We start from the raw sequence: 20,784 nt of genomic DNA, 5'->3' as shown, positions 1-20,784 counted from the left end.
AGCCTAATATTCTACTGTTTAAAATAATAATTTTGGCAGTCTTCTAGGCCGCCCCAGCAAAGTGCGGCCTGGAGGGTCAAGTCCAGGAGGTGACAAGGGAGTGGAAAAGAGAAACTCCTCCCCGCAGAAGGGCAAGGACTGGTACTATTCACTGGACCAGGGTGTCCAGCTGGCGCTGGTGGCGGCATGTTCAGGCAGCCAAAACTCGGTTGGTGGTAACAGGGAACTTCTCCAACTTCCCCCGTTCCCCCATAGGTCCCCGAGGTGTGAGGTCACTGGAGGGCATATCTCAGGCGTCACTAAGGCAGCGGTCCACACCAGGGAGCTCTGAGCGGTTCTCTCTTGAAGCCTGCACAGTAACGCAGGGTCTCTTTAAAGTGGTACCGGGGCTGGGGGACTGGGGACTGGGGAACTGGGGGCTGGGGGCTGGGAGCTGGGAGCTGTGGTGAAGTGAGGTGGATTCCTGGAAAGTTCCCGGAAAGCAGCTTTGCAGGCGCTGGGCAGGGCTCCTGCTGAGCGCAGAAGCGGGAGGGAGGCAGGAAGCTAGGGAGGCGATTCGGGGTTGAAAGTCGTCACACACACACACTGCCCAGGGGACCAACGTTGAACTCTTGCCAAGTCACCTCGCTACCGCTGCTCGTGGGCCTTGGGTTTCCCTTGAAGCATGAGCCTTCTCGCCCGCAGCCACCAGCGCGCGCTGGCCGCGGAGTGTATGCGCCAGAACCCGGACGCACCTACTCAGGATCCTTGGAGCACGGAGCCAGGGCGCTCGACCAAGAAGTCCGGCCATCTCCGCAGAGCACAGGGTCAGTCGTATCCCCAGGCATTTGAGTCCCAAATTAAACGTCAACAGGGGAAACTCAGGCGGACACCCCTCCTCTCCTGCCGGTCCCCCTCCCTGTCCCATGTCCTCTGTGGAGGCTGCCTGGTGCGGAAGCAGAGGCGACAGCATTGGCCAAGGCGACCTGTGGGTGACCGCTTCTGCAGGAGATTTTACCATCCCACCGCTGGGACTTGGGAAGAAATAACCAGCAACTCCCCAACCCTTCCCCTCCGCCACCAGTTTGGACACTCTGCAGGGATGCGTCTTGGAGTTCCCTCTGAGTTCCAGGAAGGACTGGAGCCCCTCTGTGACCTCAGCTCAGGTGGCCATCTGTCTGCCGCGGTGACCCTTCTTTCATGACCTTGTGGTGCCTGGTGGCCTCTGGGAATGGCGCAAATTGTATGGAGCCAGTGGGGGACCACTGGGTCAGCCCAGGAACCATCCCCAGGTGGGCCTCTGGAGAGGTCCTGCCCAACTGGGTCAAATGCATAGCCCTGGGGCAGTATGACTGTTAGTGAAGCCAAAGAGAAATTAAAAGAGGTCCCAAAAGGAACTTCCTTGATTAGAGATAGTTAGCATTCAAACTACCTACTAACGATATCTGCTGAAACATCAACTGGACCAACTATATGCAAAATGAGTACCAAGATGAGAAATTTCAATTGGATTCTATCATATGTTTCAAGTCCAAGCTTAAGCAATTTGACAGTATGGTTCATCTGATTGACTAGTATGTTAAGATGTACGAGGATAAGTGATCTCGCCCAGAAGACCCCCGGAATGGCACTGGTCACCTTTAACTGATGAAACCACTCTACACATCCGCACCATTTCTTCAGCATCTATGTCACTCACCATTAACAAATGTACTGGTACCATCTGGGGACTGCCTTTAACAACACTAAAAGATTACTTGGAAGAATTTAATTTCCAGGTATAAGTGTTTCTGTTTTTCTAAGCATCATCATATAGAGTATCTCTGAATATAGCTATGAGCCACTGGATAACTGCACAAAATTCTGAGAACAGCTGGTCAACCTAATCTAAAGGAATGAAGAGGTAGCTAAAGTTCTCCTGGATATTTTCATCTGAGTGAGGCTTCTTTTCCTAAGGCTGACCAAGACCAGTTGGATCCTTTCAAATTAAAAATAAAATGCCCCAAGTGAAGGCTGAGGAAGCATTTTATCAGATCATTTGTCTTTCTGAAGTTTCTTTGCATTAGGTCCAAGGTCCAAGCTCCAAGCACCAGTAACATAGAGCTCCAAGTAGAGTACTGAAGAAGCAAAAGAAACCAAGCTGAAGCAGGCTTACCTTGAGTTTATGTGCCTGGTGATCAGTATCTTTAAGGACATTTTACATGTTGCATTCTGATGTACATAGTTTTGTCAAACACATCATGCTTGTGAGTATTTGGCCCTCATTTTATGGAATTAACCAAATCAACCTAAAAAAAAAGTTGACTATGAAATTCTGTATTTGTCTTTTTACTACAGGTATCAACTCTCTCCTGTGAAGAGTACTGTAGTAATCCATTTCAAGAGAGGCTTATTTCAGAAATATTTCAAACTGGTGCAAATGGAAAATACTTTCTTTTCCTTTAAGGCTAAACAAGAATATCAGGCTCTACAGGTGAAACCCAATTCCTGTAAATAAAAACCAGTGTAGGAGGGGTTAGCATTAGGTTTAGGGTTAGGGATAAGGAGAGCGGTAAGAATGAAGGAAAGAAGGACTGTATAGAGGGAAAAGAGGGGTGGGAGGGGTGGGGGGGAAGGGAAAAAATAAACATCATTGCCCTATGTAAACGTATGATTACAAAAAAAAAAAAACAGTGTAGATATAGACATTCTACTCTTTGAAGTAGCTGTGTCCCAATCTGTTGCCATTGTTGGCTTTAGAAAGTTCCCAGTCCTTGAATTGTCTCACCACAGACATCAGTAGTTGTCTCCCTTCTACCATGTAGAATACTTTGACTTAATTTTCTTCCAGATATAGGGGAATACTTGCCTGTTTTTCAAAGTGTTTATTTACTGCTGTTACTGTTTGATTAGAATGTATCGAATAAAGAAAAAACCTGACTTTAAAAAAATAAAATAATTTTATGAGATGTAATACTAAGCAGTTATTATTAGAAAGAGATGAAACTCTCCTGTGTTTCTTGGTAAAACATGTATACATTGGTAAAAAATGCATACATCATAAGCTTAGATTACATTTGACTGTACTACATCAAAAGTATTCATACCATTCATGAAAGTACAGTAATCAGTGTCAGTGATTTATTTCAGAATAGTAAAGTGTTAAGAGAACCAGATGACAGGCTATGCACAATTAAAGTTAGAGGAGATTGCTGTTTGTGTTAGTGACATTTCCTTCTTTTCAAAACTATTGAACATGAGCTGATGATTGTTTATACCAATTGTAATGCATTATTGTACCATATAATCTATGAGTGTTCACCTCAGCACTCTGCCTGTTCAGCTGTTTTCTTGAACAATCATCAGAAAGTTATTCTTTATGAATTATGTCACACTGGAAAGTGGGATGATAAAATGTTAATGAGCATTTACCAATGTGGTTGATGAAGATTAGGTGGTTGTTGATATAGTCTCTGCATTCTTATTATGAATACTCAGACTGAAGAAATGTGCTCTCTGATGAGGGATTATAAATAAATGGTGCTGATTGACAGTTTTTGATTTAACACTAAAATGGTATCCAGCAGCAAATTCTATGTTTCAGTTGAATAGTAGTGTGTTGATCCCTGGGTGCATCCTAAGCTTTCAGCATTGCTTTTATTTTGCATCTTTAATTTTGTTCCTCTGGTACCAGATTTTCAAACTCCCTCATTTTTGTATTACCCATTATTTTAAAGGTGAGCCTGGTAGTGTGGCAGAATTGAAAACACACAAAGGAAGGGAACCATTAACAGGTATGTCTCTTGCACGTCCTGCGTGGGCAAGAGAAATGGTTCCTGTTGGAGGGATGGACTGGCTGCAAAATAAATGCATGAAATTTATGTATCAAAAATAAAGACAGAAGGCAAAATTATCTTAAGAGCAGGGGTGTGACCAATTGAGCTGTCCAGAAGTGTCTAGCTCTAACAAAGGATGGCGCCTGAGCTTGCTTTATTTATAGTGGTACAGATCAAAGGGAAACAGTAGGAGCTTCTTCAAGAAAAACAGGATGAGTGTGGAGGTAAGCAAGACATTTGCCTCTGGCAGGTCACTCCCACATCCAATGCTTGTATTTGAACTTGAGTGGTGAGCTATCACAGGACAAATGTGGGACTCAGGTGTTTTGAACAGTCATTATCCAACTGTGAGTTCCTGAGTTCAAATATTCTTGGTTAAAGGCTCAAACTATGCTTGGTTCTCAGATGAATCAACATGGATGGTTTCCCACAGGTATGTACTTGTGTTTTTGGAAAAAAATTTCAATTCCAAGTATTATTAGACAAAATGTTTCACACAGATAAGTAGATAAACACGGACCAGTACTTACTAGCAATATGTTACTCTTTTTCATGTGTTTGCCGGTCTTTGAAATAATGACCCTAGTGTTTTCTTTGGCACTTGCTGTTTATATGTAAGGTAATTGAAATTAGGTATATATATATATATATATATATATCCTAGGCCAACATGATGAAGATTCAGTCCTACTTTGTCTTCTATTTGGTGCAGGATCTCTGGTATAATTCCTAAGTCCTTGATCCATTTCAAACTGAGTTTTGTGCAGGGTGAGAGACAGAGGTTTAATTTCATTTTACTGCATATGGGTTTCCAGTTTTCCCAGAACCATTTTTTGAACAGGCACTGTGGTATATATACAAATGGAATATTGTCCAGTCATAAAGAAGAATATTATGGCATTTGCAGATAAATGGGTGGAACTGGAGAATATCATGCTAAGTGAAATAAGTGAATCCCCAAAAAACCAAAGGCCAAATGTTTTCCCTGATAAGTGGATGATGATATATAATGGGAGTTGGGGGTGGGGAGTGCGAGAAGAATGGAGGAACTTTAGATTATGTAGAAGAAAATGCGAGGGAGGGGGGTATGAAAAATGGTGGAACAAAACAGACATCATTATCCTATGTACATGTATGATTACACGAATGGTATGAATCTACATTGTGTACAATCATAGAAATGAAAAGATGTACCCCATTTGTGTACAATGAATCAAAATGCAGTCTGTAAAAATAAAAGAAATTATTAAGAATGTAAAAAAATTTAAAAACATATGTTTTGAAATTTTCTCAAATAAAACATTCTTATAAAAGTCTTTTCACTGAGAACATTTATAAGACATGGAACAACAACAACAACAAAAAATGACCATGGTTTTTGAATGTGCTTTGCTAGTAATGAACCATGTGTGTGTGGGTGGGTGCTGGTTAGGAGAGGGTCACACTGAAGGCCTCTGAAGTCATGATTTTAAATGGAGACTCAAAGGAAAAGTATGAATTAGCCAACCAAGGAATTGAAGGATAAGAGCTCTGAATGTAGGAAATAATATGAACAGGGATCCTTAAGTTGGAAAGAACCTAGGATCCATCATCATTTCAGTATGACTGAAGCATATTATGTGAGGGGGACAATGTCAGCATGAAGTATGAGGCCTGGCTTCTTTGCAAAAGCTTCAGAGGAACACTTGAAATGCTTTAAATGATGAATACATGATTTTTGAGAATAGGGAGAAAGGAGAGCTGTCCAGCAGTAGGAATTGTTTGGGCAGAGGAAGATTGTTACACTACTGAAATGCCTCCCTACCTAGGGCACAGGAACGTGGATGATGATGAAAGTGTTTCTGGCCTGCAAGATGGACTATAGTGTTAAAGGCTAATTAGTGACCAATTACAAGCCTGGCAAGATTGATTGCCAAGGGCAAGTTCTTTCCAGAGTCTTTCCCTCTCTCCTCTTCAGAAAGAGGTGGAAAGTACCAAAGCTGTTTTCTCTCTAACACAGAGAAAATCCTATTTGAAAGAAATTAGTATTCAGCACAGGAGTTTTTATCTCTACCTAATATGTATTTTTAAACAAACTATCAAAAATCCTACTGTACATAAGAGACTGGAGGCAGAAGGAATCAAATCCATCAATCAGTTCCTCTCTCTAAATTGGATCATTTCAATTCTGCTTGCCTGTGAGGACTGGTGTGTCTTCATCCTGCAGATGCCAGAGGAGTGCATGTGGGATGGTAAGTTTTTGAACAAAGCTTTTCTGTTCTTCAATTTGTACTGAATAGGACTGGAAATTTCTTAAGCTCTTGCCTTTTGAATGTATGTACTTTTTACTCAACATTTTTTCTACATCTATATAAGACTTTCTTAGAATTTTATGTTACTTCTTTGTGTGTATGTATGCAAATGAAAATGTTTACATTTAGAAAGTGACTTCATAGGGGAGAGAGAAAAGGATCACATTGTTAATCCTCTCCCCTATTGATCTTTAAAGGCCACAGGTAATACACTCCATGAAGACTTTTCTGACTCATCAAGTGAGATGTTATTTTTGACTGCTTTGAACCTCCAAAGTGGTCCATTGATCTTTTTTCTTTTTCCTTGATTGACCTCAATGAATTGAGGCAAAAGAAATCCTTTGAAAAATTTACTAACCTCATTGTTCCTATTTCAAATGAAGTATTTTAAAAATAAAGCACACAGTTTGCTTTTCTATATCCAGCCATGCAGACCCTATCAGTGTCTTGTGATGAATTAAGTGAATAAAAGAAACTGCTTAAGATCTTCTGTGGTGAGAAGGGAGCCCCTGGGGAAGCTCCACATCAGGAGCTCTTACAGTTCCAGTTGCTGCTTTAGTAATAAGGTTTCTTGTTGTGGGTGTCTCCTCCAGCAAGCAGGTGGAGTACCATCCAGTGAGGGTGGCCTGGAATTAGGAAGCTTATTTCTAGTCTTTCATTGACTGCTGAGTAGCTGTGTTGCCTTGGAAGTCTGTTTTTCAACTCTCAATTACAAATATACCAGCGTTTCTTCTCACTGAACATTCCAGGATTCTTTGAAAATTCTGATCCTCATTATGATTAAGAGAGAAACTACCAAAGCAAAACTTTGAACAAACACCAATAGATCATTGCATTCAGACTCAACACTAAAGGAACTGTGCTACCGGTGGTAAACATGTCATGTATCTTCTCATAAGGGAATGAGATTATTACTTAGGTATGACTAAAAGTAGACCCAACACATACTTAAACATTTGGGGAAATAGTAATATAACAATGTTTGCTGTAATAGTGTGATAGGAAAGGTTTAGAAACAACAAATGCTCATCAATAAGAAAAATAACTACTTGATGATATTACATCTGAATTATGTTATGTTGAAGCTGTTGAAAAGAATGTTTGTTGATCTATACATATGAACCTGGGCAAATTTTCTGGGATTATTGCTTTGCAAAATATGTAAAATACAAAATAACAAATATGGTACTGGCTCATTTGATTTGTGAAGAAAAAACTAAACCACTTATTTGTATATAAGTAAACATCTTGTGTTTTTGTGTACTGCCCACCCCACATTAATCTGTGTAGCCTTGTAGAAAGTTACCATGACTGTGTTTGGATAATATTTATACTAATGTGTGAGAAACTTTTACTTTTTATGCCCTTGTATATTGATTGAAATATTTTTCAATGCATTTTTAAAAAATTAATTTTTCCAAAAGGGCAAGTCCAGATTAGTAGCGCAATTAGCTGTGATGGTATGTTGACTTTTGTCCTTGAATCCTTATTTATATAGAATTGGTTAACTAGAAAGTTAAAAGGTGTGACTTTGTCAAAGCAATCTTAAAATCTTTAACAATGTATGTGAGTCATTTGTTTTACCTTAAACAATTATGTTTAGGAATTTCCTCAGGTTTAGAAAGAGCACCTTGTGAAAAGTCAAGAAAGCATTATGAGTACTCCAGCAACTAAGAGGGCTAAGGACGGGACTGAGATTTTAAACTTGATATTTGTTTTGAGCTTGAGTTTTATATAGTTCAATGGAAATGCATTGTTATATCCCCCTTTTGGGATTTTCATGTACAGTTTGGGAAGAAATGGTTTTCCTCTGCAGGACATCCCACCATCTTATTCTTTGAAATTTGAAATATAACATAATATTTGCCTATAATATAGTACAATCTCTCTTTCTCTCTCTCCCCTTGTAGAGTTGTCCACACATTTATATCTAATGTGAATTTCTCAGTCACTTGAAAAATGTGTGATGTAGCACAGATTCCTGAAAATATGTCCACTGATTAAACACTTGCATGTCATCCCTTTACTGCTTCCAAATCCAGACACTTTCTCAGAAGTGCTTCATGTCTAAATGTGCCAGGCACCACTCTTACTCTCCAGAAGTTGCTCGTATTGTTAATAAGACATGCAATAAACTTTTCATTGAGGTCCAAACAGGAAATTGGGTACAAATTACTATGATCTGGGCTTCCCAGTTTCACTTTTCCTTCTTTTGCTCCACAGATTCCTCTTCCCCAGCTCATTTCTATCTGGGGAGGAGGAAAGGAGCACACCCTATAGAGTGGCATTTAAATCCTGATTCTGTCTCTGTGGTTCCTTGTAAGTTCTCCCTTGACCCAGGAAGGACTTTTGTGTCTTGCCTGTCTCTTTTTTTTCCCTTATATTCTGCATCCTTCCTAGCCTGCTAGGAAAAACAACTTGTGAGAGCATTGATATTTTCCCTCTGTTAAGTACTCAGCTCTCACAGTGAACCACATACCTTTTGATACTATCATCTCACTAGAGATATTAAGAGAAATCCAATTTTCTACTGGAAACTCAGGAATGATCTCTTTTTCTCAGGTACGTCTTTCTTCCCAGAAGGAATGAATACCCTTGGTCCTGAAATGGCAGGGCTAGAGGAAGAAGTTCCAGAGAAAAAAATGTAGCAACCTTCTTTCCAGTGATCTTCCCCAATTATTCTGTGGCTCCACTTTTTCTGAGAGTAGAATGACTCTTAATTCCATTCAGATCTAGTGTCATCACATCTATAGTGTCTGCTCCTGGGCTGGCTCTGAATAGTCAGGATGGAGGAGGCACATGATTGGTAGTGGAGAATCTCATGTCCATTTGCCAGACTCTTAGGTCCTCTGTACTTATTTTTCTTAGGGTAGAATCAAATATTTTATTAGATAAATTCTACTAGTCAATCTAATTGAGAAGAAATCATTTGAAGCTTTCAGAAATTCAAGTGATCATATGAATATAGATTTTTAATCTCCAGCATGAAGTAAAATATTCCTAAGAACTTGAATATGATATACTAAAACTTTTTAAAGTTCAAAAAATTTGACATGTGTCAGAGGGTTGCAATTAGGTATTCCTAGATGCCAAAGGCATTGCTCTAGGATTTCATTTGCTGTTCTGCATTGTCTTGCTTTGCGTCATTTGAACAGTAACTTTTAGTATCTGACATTTTTACAAAACATTTGAATTTAAGGTTGGAAATTTTACAGTTGTGGGTATTTTAGTTCTTGTCAAGATCCTTCTCCACTAATATTGTGTATTATTTATATATATACATCTCTGTGACTAAAGGGAACTGTCAAGAACACCTCAGAGGGAAAAAATGTACTTTGGGCTCAGCATTTCAGAGGTCTCAGTTCATGGTCAATGACTCTGTTGCTCTGCATCCCAGATAAGGCCAGAACATCATGGTAAAACAGCATGGTAGAGGAATGCTGCTTACCTCATGGGGACCAGGAAGCAGAGCATGAGGTGCCAGGGACAAAATGCAAACCCTAAAGGCACAACCTTGATGATCTACTTCCTCCAATTCCCTGTCTGTGGTTTTTACCCAGTACAGTAGCCCTTTTGGATTATTCATCCATAAAAGGTATTAACCCTCTTATTAGGTTACATCTGGTGTAAGCTAATCATGAGTATTTGGCAGTACTACTTACTCTGCCCTAGTGTCAGGTGGCCCAAGTAATTGTGAAGTAATTGAGTTTTAAGTGAGGTTTCTTTTGAAAACTTTTTTAGATGTTGATAGAGTTTTATTTATTCATTTATTTACATGTGGTGCTGAGAATCAAACCCTTGATTATACATATTGCAAGGTCACATCGGTCATGCAGTCATACATGTACATGAGGTAATAAAGTCTGTTTCACTCTAATATCATTCCTTCCCCCATTCCCTTTCCCTTCCTTCAATCCCCTCTACCTAATATAAAGTAACTCTATTCTTCCCTATCCCCCACTCTTATTGTGGATTAGTGCCTGAATATCAGAGAAAAATTTAGACTTTGGTTTTTTGGGTTTGGCTTATTTCATATGGCATGATATTCTCTAACTCCATCCATTTACCAGTAAATGCCACAATTTCATTGTTCTTTAAAACTGAGTAATATTCCAGTGTGTGTGTGTGTGCGTGAGTGTGTGTGTGTGCACGTGTGTGTGTGTGTGTGTGTGTGTGTGTGTGTAGCACATTTTCTTTATCTATTCATCTGTTGAAGGGCATCTAGGTATCTAGGTTGGTTTCATAGTTAAGCTCTTATGAATTGAGCTGCTATAAACATGGATGTGACTGTGCCACTGTAGTATGTTGATTTTAAGTCCTTTGGATATAAACCAAGGAGCGGGATAACTGGGTCAGAGGGTGGCTCCATTCCATCTTTTCTTAGGAATCTTCATACTGCTTTCCATAATGGTTGCACCAATTTGCATTCCCACCAGCAATGTATTAGTGTACCTTTTCATCCACATTCTCACCAACATTTATTGTTGCTTGTATTCTTGATAATTGCTATTCTGATTTTCTAACATTGCTTTCACTGGTGATACATGGCATATTTAAGAAGATTTCTAATACTAATTTGAGCTCTCATCATATGATTCTGAAGAAGTGGCTCCTTCAAGTAGCAAGTTTTCCATTAGTATAGGTGTCTGCCTGTTGAAATTATAGGGGTTTGAATTCCATGGATGAATTTAACCCTGGAACTTTTGTTGGTTACTGTGCACTGTCTGATGTGTTTTATTTGAATGCTTTGTTTCTTTGATTCAGCAGTGCTTAATTTGTCATTTGCTTATTTGGTAAATATTTATTGAGTACCTGGATGCCAGGCAGTGGCCTAGGCTCTGAGTTTATTGCAGTAAGCATATTTCCTATTTCTTATGTTTTAGTGGGGAACAGTAACAATATACACATAAACAAAAATGTAATAATATAATATAAGATAGTAATAAATGCTCTGCAACAAATGGTGGGCAGACAAATGTTGAGATGCTGTTAGTGTTTAATTTTACATCTGTGGGGATTCCATGAATTCATTTAATTTACTGGTAATTAATGGAGCAACAATTTGACTTTTACACTTTACGCATGACTCATTCAAATGAAAATATTAATCTAAAAAGATGAGAATGTGTTCATCTGCATATTAGTGTATGTTTGTATCTGATTTTTAAACTAGAAGTCTGCCACTTGGTAGCAGGGTTTTCTTGGACAGGTCATGAACTTTTTCTCCCTGAATTTGTCAAGTCTGTAATGAAATACCTGATCACTTTTTTAATGAGGATACAATAAAATTAAAATGTAAAGAACTTGTATGTTTTCCTGTGCCTTGGTGTTAGTCACCATCACCAACCTCATTACCAATATTTTAAAGCCTCTTTTATCAGATTATGTCATTGCTTATAGTGTAAAGAACATTCTAGAACATCTTTACATTTGTATTTAATGTCACTGACATTGTTCCAGTACCATCCAGCAGGGATTTTTGGTTTTCTTATATATACCTGTGTTTACATTTCAAAATACCTAAATTAAATAATTGGGTTTCTGGATCTCAAAAGTATTGAACTTTCAAATTAAAGCACAAATTAAAGATCTCACCAACCTCCCTCTTTCTTTATATAGTAGAACAAATAACTGCATTACATAGGTGAAAAGCAGAGAAAAATATCTCATAAACCACAGATACACAAATCATAACAAAAGACTAGCACCCCTATTTAAGCATTCAAACTCATGTCCTCAGGAAGCTTCCCAAAATTGGTCACAAATCATACAATGTTATTTTAAAATGAACATGATTTATTTCTTGTACTTTTTGAGTTGAAAGTTTAGTATATGAGATTGCCTAAAAATATTTTAAGAATGGATCAAAACATTGTGGTATTTATAATAATGGCATTCTAGAATTATGTCTTAACATTAAAACTGGTTTGGTTTCACCCTGACGGTTTCCACTTCTGTGTCCTTTAATATTCTGAGGATGAATTGTCTCAGCTATAAAAGTCAGCCTAAATGACTCATATCCAAAGTACACTCTAGTCATGGAAGATGATCAGCTTCTGGAATGTCAGGACAAAGAGTTAGAGACTTGGAGGGGAGAGGGTGAAGACTTTAAAAAAATTTAGATTTTTTTTTATCTTAAATACTATTGTGCTCTGCAAGTTATTTGAGATCCCATTGTCAGTCAACTAGCCCCATAGAAACAAAGGACAACCCAGATCAAGCATGAAAAATGAGATATTGGAAATTTGAAGAAACATTCCCAGGTTGCATTGCTATAGTCGAGAGTGTGTCCTGTAAAATTCATATGCTGCACTCCTAATCCCATTAGCTGAGAATGACACTTTTGTTTAGAGAACAGATCTCGAAAGAGGCTATTAATGTAAAATGAGGTTATGTGTGTAGGTCCTTATCCAAGCCTGGTGTTCTTCCACAAAGGACTTGTGTCACTTACTTGTGCACAGAATTTATAAGCTACATTATTTTTATTACAGACAAAGTTCACAGTAAAAGGAGAGGAAAGATGGCCTTGTGATCACTTCCATTCCATTGTGTAATACCAGTGCTGCAGAAGTTGGAACATTGGAAGTGAGTATCAGTGTCAGAGTTCTCTAGGAAATACAACAAAACTAATTAGTTGAAAGGCCCTAAGAGGAAAAACCAAGATTTCTGGAAAAGGAGAAATTCTGTCTCAAGAAAATAGTTAATTCTTGCCTGAGCTTCCTGCCTGATCTAGGGATTTCCATCTTGACAAAGCCACAATCCCAGGAGTCCTTTTTTTATAATAAATCTTTTCTCTAGGAGTATGTCTTTTGGCTTTAAGATCTTTCAACTAATTAGATGAAAAGTAACCACACTATTTTTATTGGAACATTATAATTATACATAAAATTGGGATTCATTTGATCTTTTTGTTCAATCACATTATTAAAGGTAATCTTACTTAAATCATCTAATATAGATGATAAACACATTTACAAGATGACTTTATAGCAAAACATAGATGCTATATGATTAAATAGGTAGGTAATATGGCCTACCCTAGTCAGGTTGACAAATATAACTTGCCACAGAAGTGTGAACTATCTAGAAATATAAATGACTATTTCATTTGAGAATTACACTGTGATTCTGACTACACCAATTCTACTTGATAATGAATTTCAGTTGACAAACCTGACTTTATGGTATGATTAGTAAACTGAGCCAATAACTCCAATATTTGCTAATTTTGTGAAGATGAAATATATAGCATAGCCAATACAAAAATGTAATGCTGAAAATTTTAATGGGTGGGAAAAACTAAAATGAAGAATTGACAAGCTAAAATCAAAACAAAACAAAAAGATGGAAAAAAGAAAATTTAGACATAAAAGAGTATAACATAGAGATAGATTAAGCATAATTGCAAAAATAAATCCAAAAGAACTAGCTGATATTTATGTTTACTAACTGTATTAAAATTTTGAATTAAGAAGTTAGATTACTTTTGGTTTATTAATTTAATACATTATTCTCCATTGAGGAGAACACATTCACATTTATGTTTCTATTATGTGGCTCTAGTCTTTTTGAAATTCTTTTATGATTTAATATGCACTGAAGTGATCATTTTTAAATGTTCCCATCTTCAATGTCATATGTCTCTGTTTTGGTTCCCTAGAAATCCATTCCACCTGATAAGAGTTACATAGAATAAAAAAGTTTAAGGCTCATGATTTCAAATATTTAATCCAACAGAGCCTACACCATTGCTCTTGGGTCCAAGGTGAGGCCAAACATCATGGAGGAAGCCTCCTTCAGAAGAGTTCTGCTCACCTCATGACAACTGGGAAGCAGAGAGAGTGCAGGAAAATACAATGAACATTTCAAATGGCATGGGTCCAGTGACATATTCCTCCAACTGTGCCACACCTGCTTACAGTTACCACCCACTCAGTACATTCAAATTAGGATAGACTGATTAGGTTATAGCTCTCACAAATTAGTCATCTCACCTCTGAATATTCCTGCATCAACACAGGAGTTTTTAGTGTATATCTTAAATTAAAACCATAACAAAATCAGAGACTAAGTGCTATTAAATTGATTTTTTTTTTGGTAAAATAAAGCATTAGAAGTCAACAAACCTTAATTCTGCCTCTGAGTTCTCAAATAATGGTTCAATAGAGAGAAAATGTATATGAACTTCAAATATCTCTTTACAATCCAGAAGGAAATGGACCTGAAACACTGGGGCTTCAGAAACACTTGCTAAATAACTTTATCTGCAGCTGAAAATTTCTCTATCTTGGTCTCATTAAGCAATAGAATTTTGGGCTTCAAAATAAAGTGAATTTTACAAAGAATAGAAATATTTTATCATGCATGCAAAAATGACAAGTAGAAATTGATATTAAATACCGGGCATTCATAGTACAAGATTCCCATACGTTAGAAATTTAGTTCTCCTTCACAGAAGATGTGTGATTTACACAGAAAGGATATTTATAAAAAGTCTATTCTAAACTATTTCCAACTGTGCCGAATACATGTCTTTACTTATAAGAGCAGAGTCTAAAGAAGTGCATTTATTTATTCCACACTAAATAGATTAAAGTCAAACTAATTGTAGCAGTTCATACTTGCTTCTATGCTCAGGGTATTTTTTTTTTCTATCTTCAAATTTTAACTGTTTAACATTGAAGCATCTTGGGAGGAAAAGGGATAATGTTATAGGACAAATCTAATTGACTCATTTCCTCCTAATCTTTCAAGTAGGATGAAAATGCTCAGAATCATTTTCTGTACTACTTTCAATAACTTAGCATTATATAATGGATAAAATACTAATTATTTGAATGTAATCTTGCTGAAATTCAGTTAGCCTATTTATTAATTTTTCAAACCTGACAGGAAATTGATGAAATAATCAAAAGCTGTATTTACTAGATAATTTACTAAAAATTCACTAAATATTCAGAGACATAGTTACAGAGGTTAGTGGAATGAAAATGGATAGTAAAACACTCAAGGTAATGTAATATCTAGAAGCTATTTGCATACCCAGAAATATAGGAAAGACTTGACTTTACCACAGAGCAGTAAATGTTAAATTTATGCAAATAGGGTCACCCATATGTAATACTGGCCATAATGGAAATTGGCCAATGAAATAATCATGGTTCATCATAGAGCAGGAAGAGTAAATACCAAGGAATATCCCCTGTTCTTTGTGCAAAATTGTAAACAGAGAGGAAAGTTGTGGATATCTTTTAAGACAGAGATGTCAAAACAGTGAATACTACACACATCTGAGTAAAATAACCCCAGTGTTATATTACATACAGTTAAAACAGTATATATCTCAATATTCAACATGAAATATTTTTAACTTGCATAAAGCTCACAGAGGAAACAAATCTTGCTTAAAATTTATTTCATGAATGACCACACAGATTTTAAGAAATATGCATTTCATAGTTCAAACAACTAGAATTTATGTTACTTATTTCAACAACACTGAATAAGGGAGGAATTAACTTACCAGGCTTACTACTAATATATATGCTATCTAAGATTCTATTCTTCTCAGGGGAATAGCAAATAGTTTTTCTATCTCTAAATTTACTATGAGAAATTATATGGTCCCTAAGCAAAAGATTTAATGATAAAATGTGGTAAGAGCTAAAATGTGTTATTTGATATTGAAATAGCACTATTAAGCAAAAGATTTAATGATGAAATGTGGTAAGATCTAAATGTGTTATTTGATATTGAAATAGCACTATTAAAAATTTGTGTTAAGTAATATCTATAATTAAAATTTTTTCGTGACCCCTTTACTGCAAAATATTTGGATACTCATGAAATATGACTTAAATCTACATATGAGAAGAGCAAGACATAAACCACAAATAAGATGTGGTTCCCTTGAAGACTTAAATAAATTGTAGAAAAAGAACCATCAGAGATAAGCTAGTAAGGGTAGGAAGCTAAGGCATATTCATATATACAGTACGTCAGCATGCTAAGAGAGATTGATTGGTTCCAGATCAGTGAGCTTCTTGGCTCCTTACTGGAGCATTTTTTTTTTAATTACAAAAAAGTCATATTTACAAAAATCCGTACACACATTTAAAAAACTCACAAAATTTTCATCTATGTATCACAAGTTGCTAAACCAAAATATTAAAAATGGGATAAAATTATACATTTCTCTTCTTAATTCTTTCCAAAAAGATTAATAATTTTTAAAGCATATATATGCTACTTTCCATTAGACAGACCCATGAAGAGACCAAGCAACCCAACATCCCTTGAGGCCCCCAGCTTCAAGTCATGAATGGCCTGGCCAAAGGACAATGCCTAGGTTTGGGGCAGGGAGTTGGTCCATAGTACGGTCAGAATGCTAAAACACAACAAAAGAAGGAAGATGTCTTTGGCTAAAACTTTGGCATTAAATAAAAGAGGCAAACAGCATGGAAACATGCAGCCCTGCCAGCCAGGCTGGGCAGAACAGGGCACAGGAAACCTTGAAAGCTGGCTCCAAGAGTGGTGGGAACCAGGCCCGAGCACATACCTGGATGGTAGAAAGCTGTTTCAACCACTTGGGTGTGTTTCCTAGGTCTGGTGGGGAATGGGTCCAAGAAAGGAACCAGGAAGGGTAGGTAGGCTACCTTGGCCACAGCCAGCTCATCAATAACTAAAGTGGATGTAGTGCAAATGTTGCAACTAATGGACATGCTACCTGCTTGCCGTAGGGTCACATGGCAATGTGGGGCCAAAAGCAGGACTTTGTCCTCATCCTGGGTGCCTATGTTTCCAGCCACAGAAAGAGCCCTAAGTTTCCCCAATGTGTGTGGGACAGGGGCTGATGTGTCTTGCTTCCTTATATGTTAGAGAGTTTCTGTGTCCAGATATCAAGGATCAAAGTTTGTGCTTCTCTTTGCAGTCTGTGTTCCCTGCTGGCAGCAGCAGGCTTAGGATGGACAGAAGAACATCTGGGCCCTTTGTCTCATGGCAGAGCACCCAGCCTGAGTCCCACCTCAGAACATCCCAAGAGCCTTTCAACACTGGCAAGGTGTCCAAGAATACCCAGAGGTGGCACAGAGACCCACTGAGCAGGATGCAACACACAATTCCATGGGCAGATGGGCAAGGGTGGTGATGTCTCTAGGGGAGTTCTGCAGTTCTCAGGTGGGCACCAGGCGGCGGGGGGGGGGGGAGCACGCATACAGGGTCACTGAGGCAATGTGGTTGTTCTGCATGACCTCAAAGATCATTTACTGAAGACCAAAGCAGAATGTGGAGCCAAATGGTTTAGTGTTGTTTGGGCAGGAGGACCTGTGCAAGACAACAGGCTTCTCTACAGGGTGGCCCAGGAGCTCCTGGATATTGTCCCACTTGCTGTAGGTCGTACATGTTTCTGTTTGACCATCTGCATTTTCTTTCTTTATGACTCATGAGATCTTGAACTCACAGCGGTGATAAATGTTAAAATTATAATGCCCAGGGTAATTGGTGTGTAGGACTAATTTCTTCACTTTGTATTTGCATCAAAGAGGATGTCCACCCCAAGAGTGAAGTAGTTAAAAAAGTAGTCATTGCACTTGGATGGAACTCGCTTATGAAGGGAAGGAGAATGAATTTTCATCTTGTCTTCTGACTTGTAGAAGACCTTGTGTGGAGAACCAAGCATGCTAAGAACATCTTGGCAGGAATCACCAAAATACACTGAGCATTCAAATACCCGCATTTTGGCCTCTGCTAGTAGGCCAGCCCCACAACCTGCAGCAAGTAGGCAAAGTCTTAAACCTGAGGATCCTGTTCCATCTCAAAAACATCTACACTCTCAGCATACACATTGCCCAGGAAACAGCTCAGGGGCATCACAGGAACCTTGGTATCTTGTAGACTATTTCTGCTGTAGATGTATATTCGTTTTACTGTTGCTCCGTGGGGTATCTGGAGAGAAGCTACACCATGCGCAAAATTGGGCTCATATTTGGGAGCCTCAGTCCATGAGTCTAACTGAAAAGAGAAAGACAGACCTCTGAAGTTGAGGTGGAAGAGCTGTTCAGCGAAGTTGTACACTCCCAGATGGGTTGCGCCAAAAGACTGGTCAATCTGCTCAATGGTAGGAGCGATGACCTGAGAGTTAAAATGTACTCCACAATATTTAACTTTACTTTGGTCAAGTCATATACTTCGTTTACCTTAAGTCTTTGATTGAAAGCATCAAACAGTAGTTTGATCCTGTCCTGAGTCAGGTAAAGGATAAGGTCATGGCTTAGAGGACACTGCTCACTGTAGAGAACCTGGAAGTTTTTGATGATGCGACAGTGCTTCTGAAGAATGACTACTGCCTGAGCTAGATGCATTCCCAGCGTGAATTCCCATTGCTCCCTCCCCAGAGGGCGTTCAGGCACCACCTCCAGATCCAGCATTGGTTCGACTCCCTGGGCCCAGGCGATCTCCCTGCGGTAATGCAGACAGGACCGGACCTAAGGAAACAACGCTGCAGCTGATTCGCCGCCCTCGCCAGCCCGTGATGGCCCAGCTTTTCACCCTGTTCCGGGGCTGCAGCAGCGGCACCAGCCCAACAACACCATAGCTCACCTCACTTCAACTCACCAGCAGCAGCCGCAGCAGCACTAGCACAGCAGAGGCAGCGGCAGCGGCCACTGGAGAATTTTTATCAGTTTTTGTTGTTTGGAAATTTCTGATTATACAATTTCCTATGTTACTTTTTTTTTTTTCGGTGCTGGGGATCGAACCCAGGGCCTAGTGCTTCACAGGCAAGCACTCTGCCAACTGAGCTATCTCCCCAGCCCCCTATGTTACTTTTTAATATGTAACTTAATCATTTAATTATTTTGAAAGAAAGATTCTATAATCTCCTAATCTAAAAGCAGAATAAATAGAAAATGCAGAAATTAATCAAAGAAAATAGCCAAAGATGTAATGGCAATTTTTCTTGTCCAAAGGAAGAAATGTACATACAGAATCAGGAATTTGAAAGATTACTTTCCAGGATAAATAGAAGAAGAGCAAAGATAAAATGATTCTAAATCAACAAATATAAATGGTTGTTGAGTGACTCTGAGACTGTGAATCTAACCTGGAATTTAGGTTTCTAGCTATATTTTTGATCTTGTCAGTAAATGCTCAGAGGTATGTGCTGTTCTATGAGGTATATAAATCTAAAAAAAATTTAGATATATAAATCGAAAAAGATTTTTAGGATACCAAATGATTTATGAGTAATGACAGAGCAATTCAGAAATTTATTGGGAAAATATTTTCCAAAATTAAGAAAATTGCTTCTTTTTTTCCCAGGGGAACCACGGTTAGTGTGATAAGATTGCATGGTGCTCCCATTCCAAAGTTGGCACAGGTAGAAGGACATTACTGATAGGCTCATGTATACCTCTCACAGAGGTATATAGGACTGCCTAGACTTCCACTGTCCCTGCCTATCGAATTAAATGGTTGTGCTTCAGAATGACTGTGTATCATTAGAACCAGAAACTACATGCATGCTGCTTTGGAGTCAGATGTGCCTGGCAGCAATGGTACCAAGGTGTCTTTTGTAGGCTTAAGAATTTATTCTAATGTGGAGCTAGAGATGTAGCTCAGTGGTAGAGCACTTTTGCAAAGCATGTGTGAGGCACGGGGTTCAATCCTCAGAACCACATAAAAATAAATAAGTAAAATAATGGTATTGTGTCCATGTACAACTAAAGAAAAATTATCCTAGTGTCCTTTATAGAACCAAAGCCAAATTTCTTAAAGGTAGTTCTTATTATGTGGTAAAATATTATAAATAAATCAATACAAAAAAATCACCACCAGCATTGGACATTTTTGTACATTGACACACATCTTACAAAGTATAAATTAGAAATAAAAATGTTCCACATGATATATATACAATATTTTCTCAATATTATCATCATGTATGCAAAATAGTATTTTGTGACATTACATTCCTTAGTAATTTTTCAAATGAGTGGATTAAAAGCTCATTGTATCCCTTACTAACCAGTCATATAAATCGTAACTATGGCAGTTGAAGAGCCAGAGCTGGAATCCCTACTTTCCTCCTAGTGCTGACCAGTCACTTCACGTTTCTTGTGGAGAGGTCCTCTTTGTTGCTAATAGAGGGTGTAGAGGCCACATAAGGTTTGCCAGGTGGGCATGTCCTTTTGCAGTCTCATCAAGTTCAAACCAGTAGGGCTTAGGCTGGGTTTCTTAGGTTTGCTTTGGCTGGGACAAATGTTCACTTCATCCCTGGAGATGGGTTTCTGTCCTGTGATGGATCTGTTGGAACTTCAGATTTTACCTATAAATATGCTTGTTGAGTGGCTCTGAGGCTGTGAATATAACCTGGAATTTAGGTTTCTGGCTATATTTTTAATCTTCTCAATGCTCAGAGGTATGTGCTGCTCTGTGAGGTATATTCTAAAAGGAATGTAAAATAAGGATAGTGTTACCTGCCTTAAGGAATGATAATCATGCTTGGCAGATGGGACAAAGTTTTGGAGACAATTAAAGTGTATTTGCCAGTGTGAAAAAAATGTCTGTCATGGAAATTAATTTATTATGAAAATAAAATTTTGCCTTAAGTCTTTTAAAAATGTAAAGAAAGTATAGGTTTAGCACATAATAATAATATTACTTCAAAAGACCATATATAAAGCAAAGATGTTTAGATTATC

At 38.2% G+C, this 20,784-nt stretch overlaps 2 pseudogenes; one reads left to right on the top strand and one right to left on the bottom strand.

Moving 5' to 3' along the window:
- Nucleotides 1–1,179: 1,179 nt before the first annotated feature.
- Nucleotides 1,180–1,763, top strand: LOC124985514 (suppressor of cytokine signaling 2-like; annotated as a pseudogene).
- A 15,473-nt stretch (nucleotides 1,764–17,236) lies between these two features.
- LOC124984419 (phagosome assembly factor 1-like) lies at nucleotides 17,237–18,510 on the bottom strand (annotated as a pseudogene).
- Between the last annotated feature and the right edge of the window lie 2,274 nt (nucleotides 18,511–20,784).

Source organism: Sciurus carolinensis, chromosome 5 (assembly GCF_902686445.1).
Source record: "Sciurus carolinensis chromosome 5, mSciCar1.2, whole genome shotgun sequence".
In the NCBI taxonomy this organism is placed as follows: Eukaryota; Metazoa; Chordata; class Mammalia; order Rodentia; family Sciuridae; genus Sciurus; species Sciurus carolinensis.
Note: the sequence above shows the minus strand (reverse complement) of the source record. Positions and strands in the feature narration are given on the sequence as shown.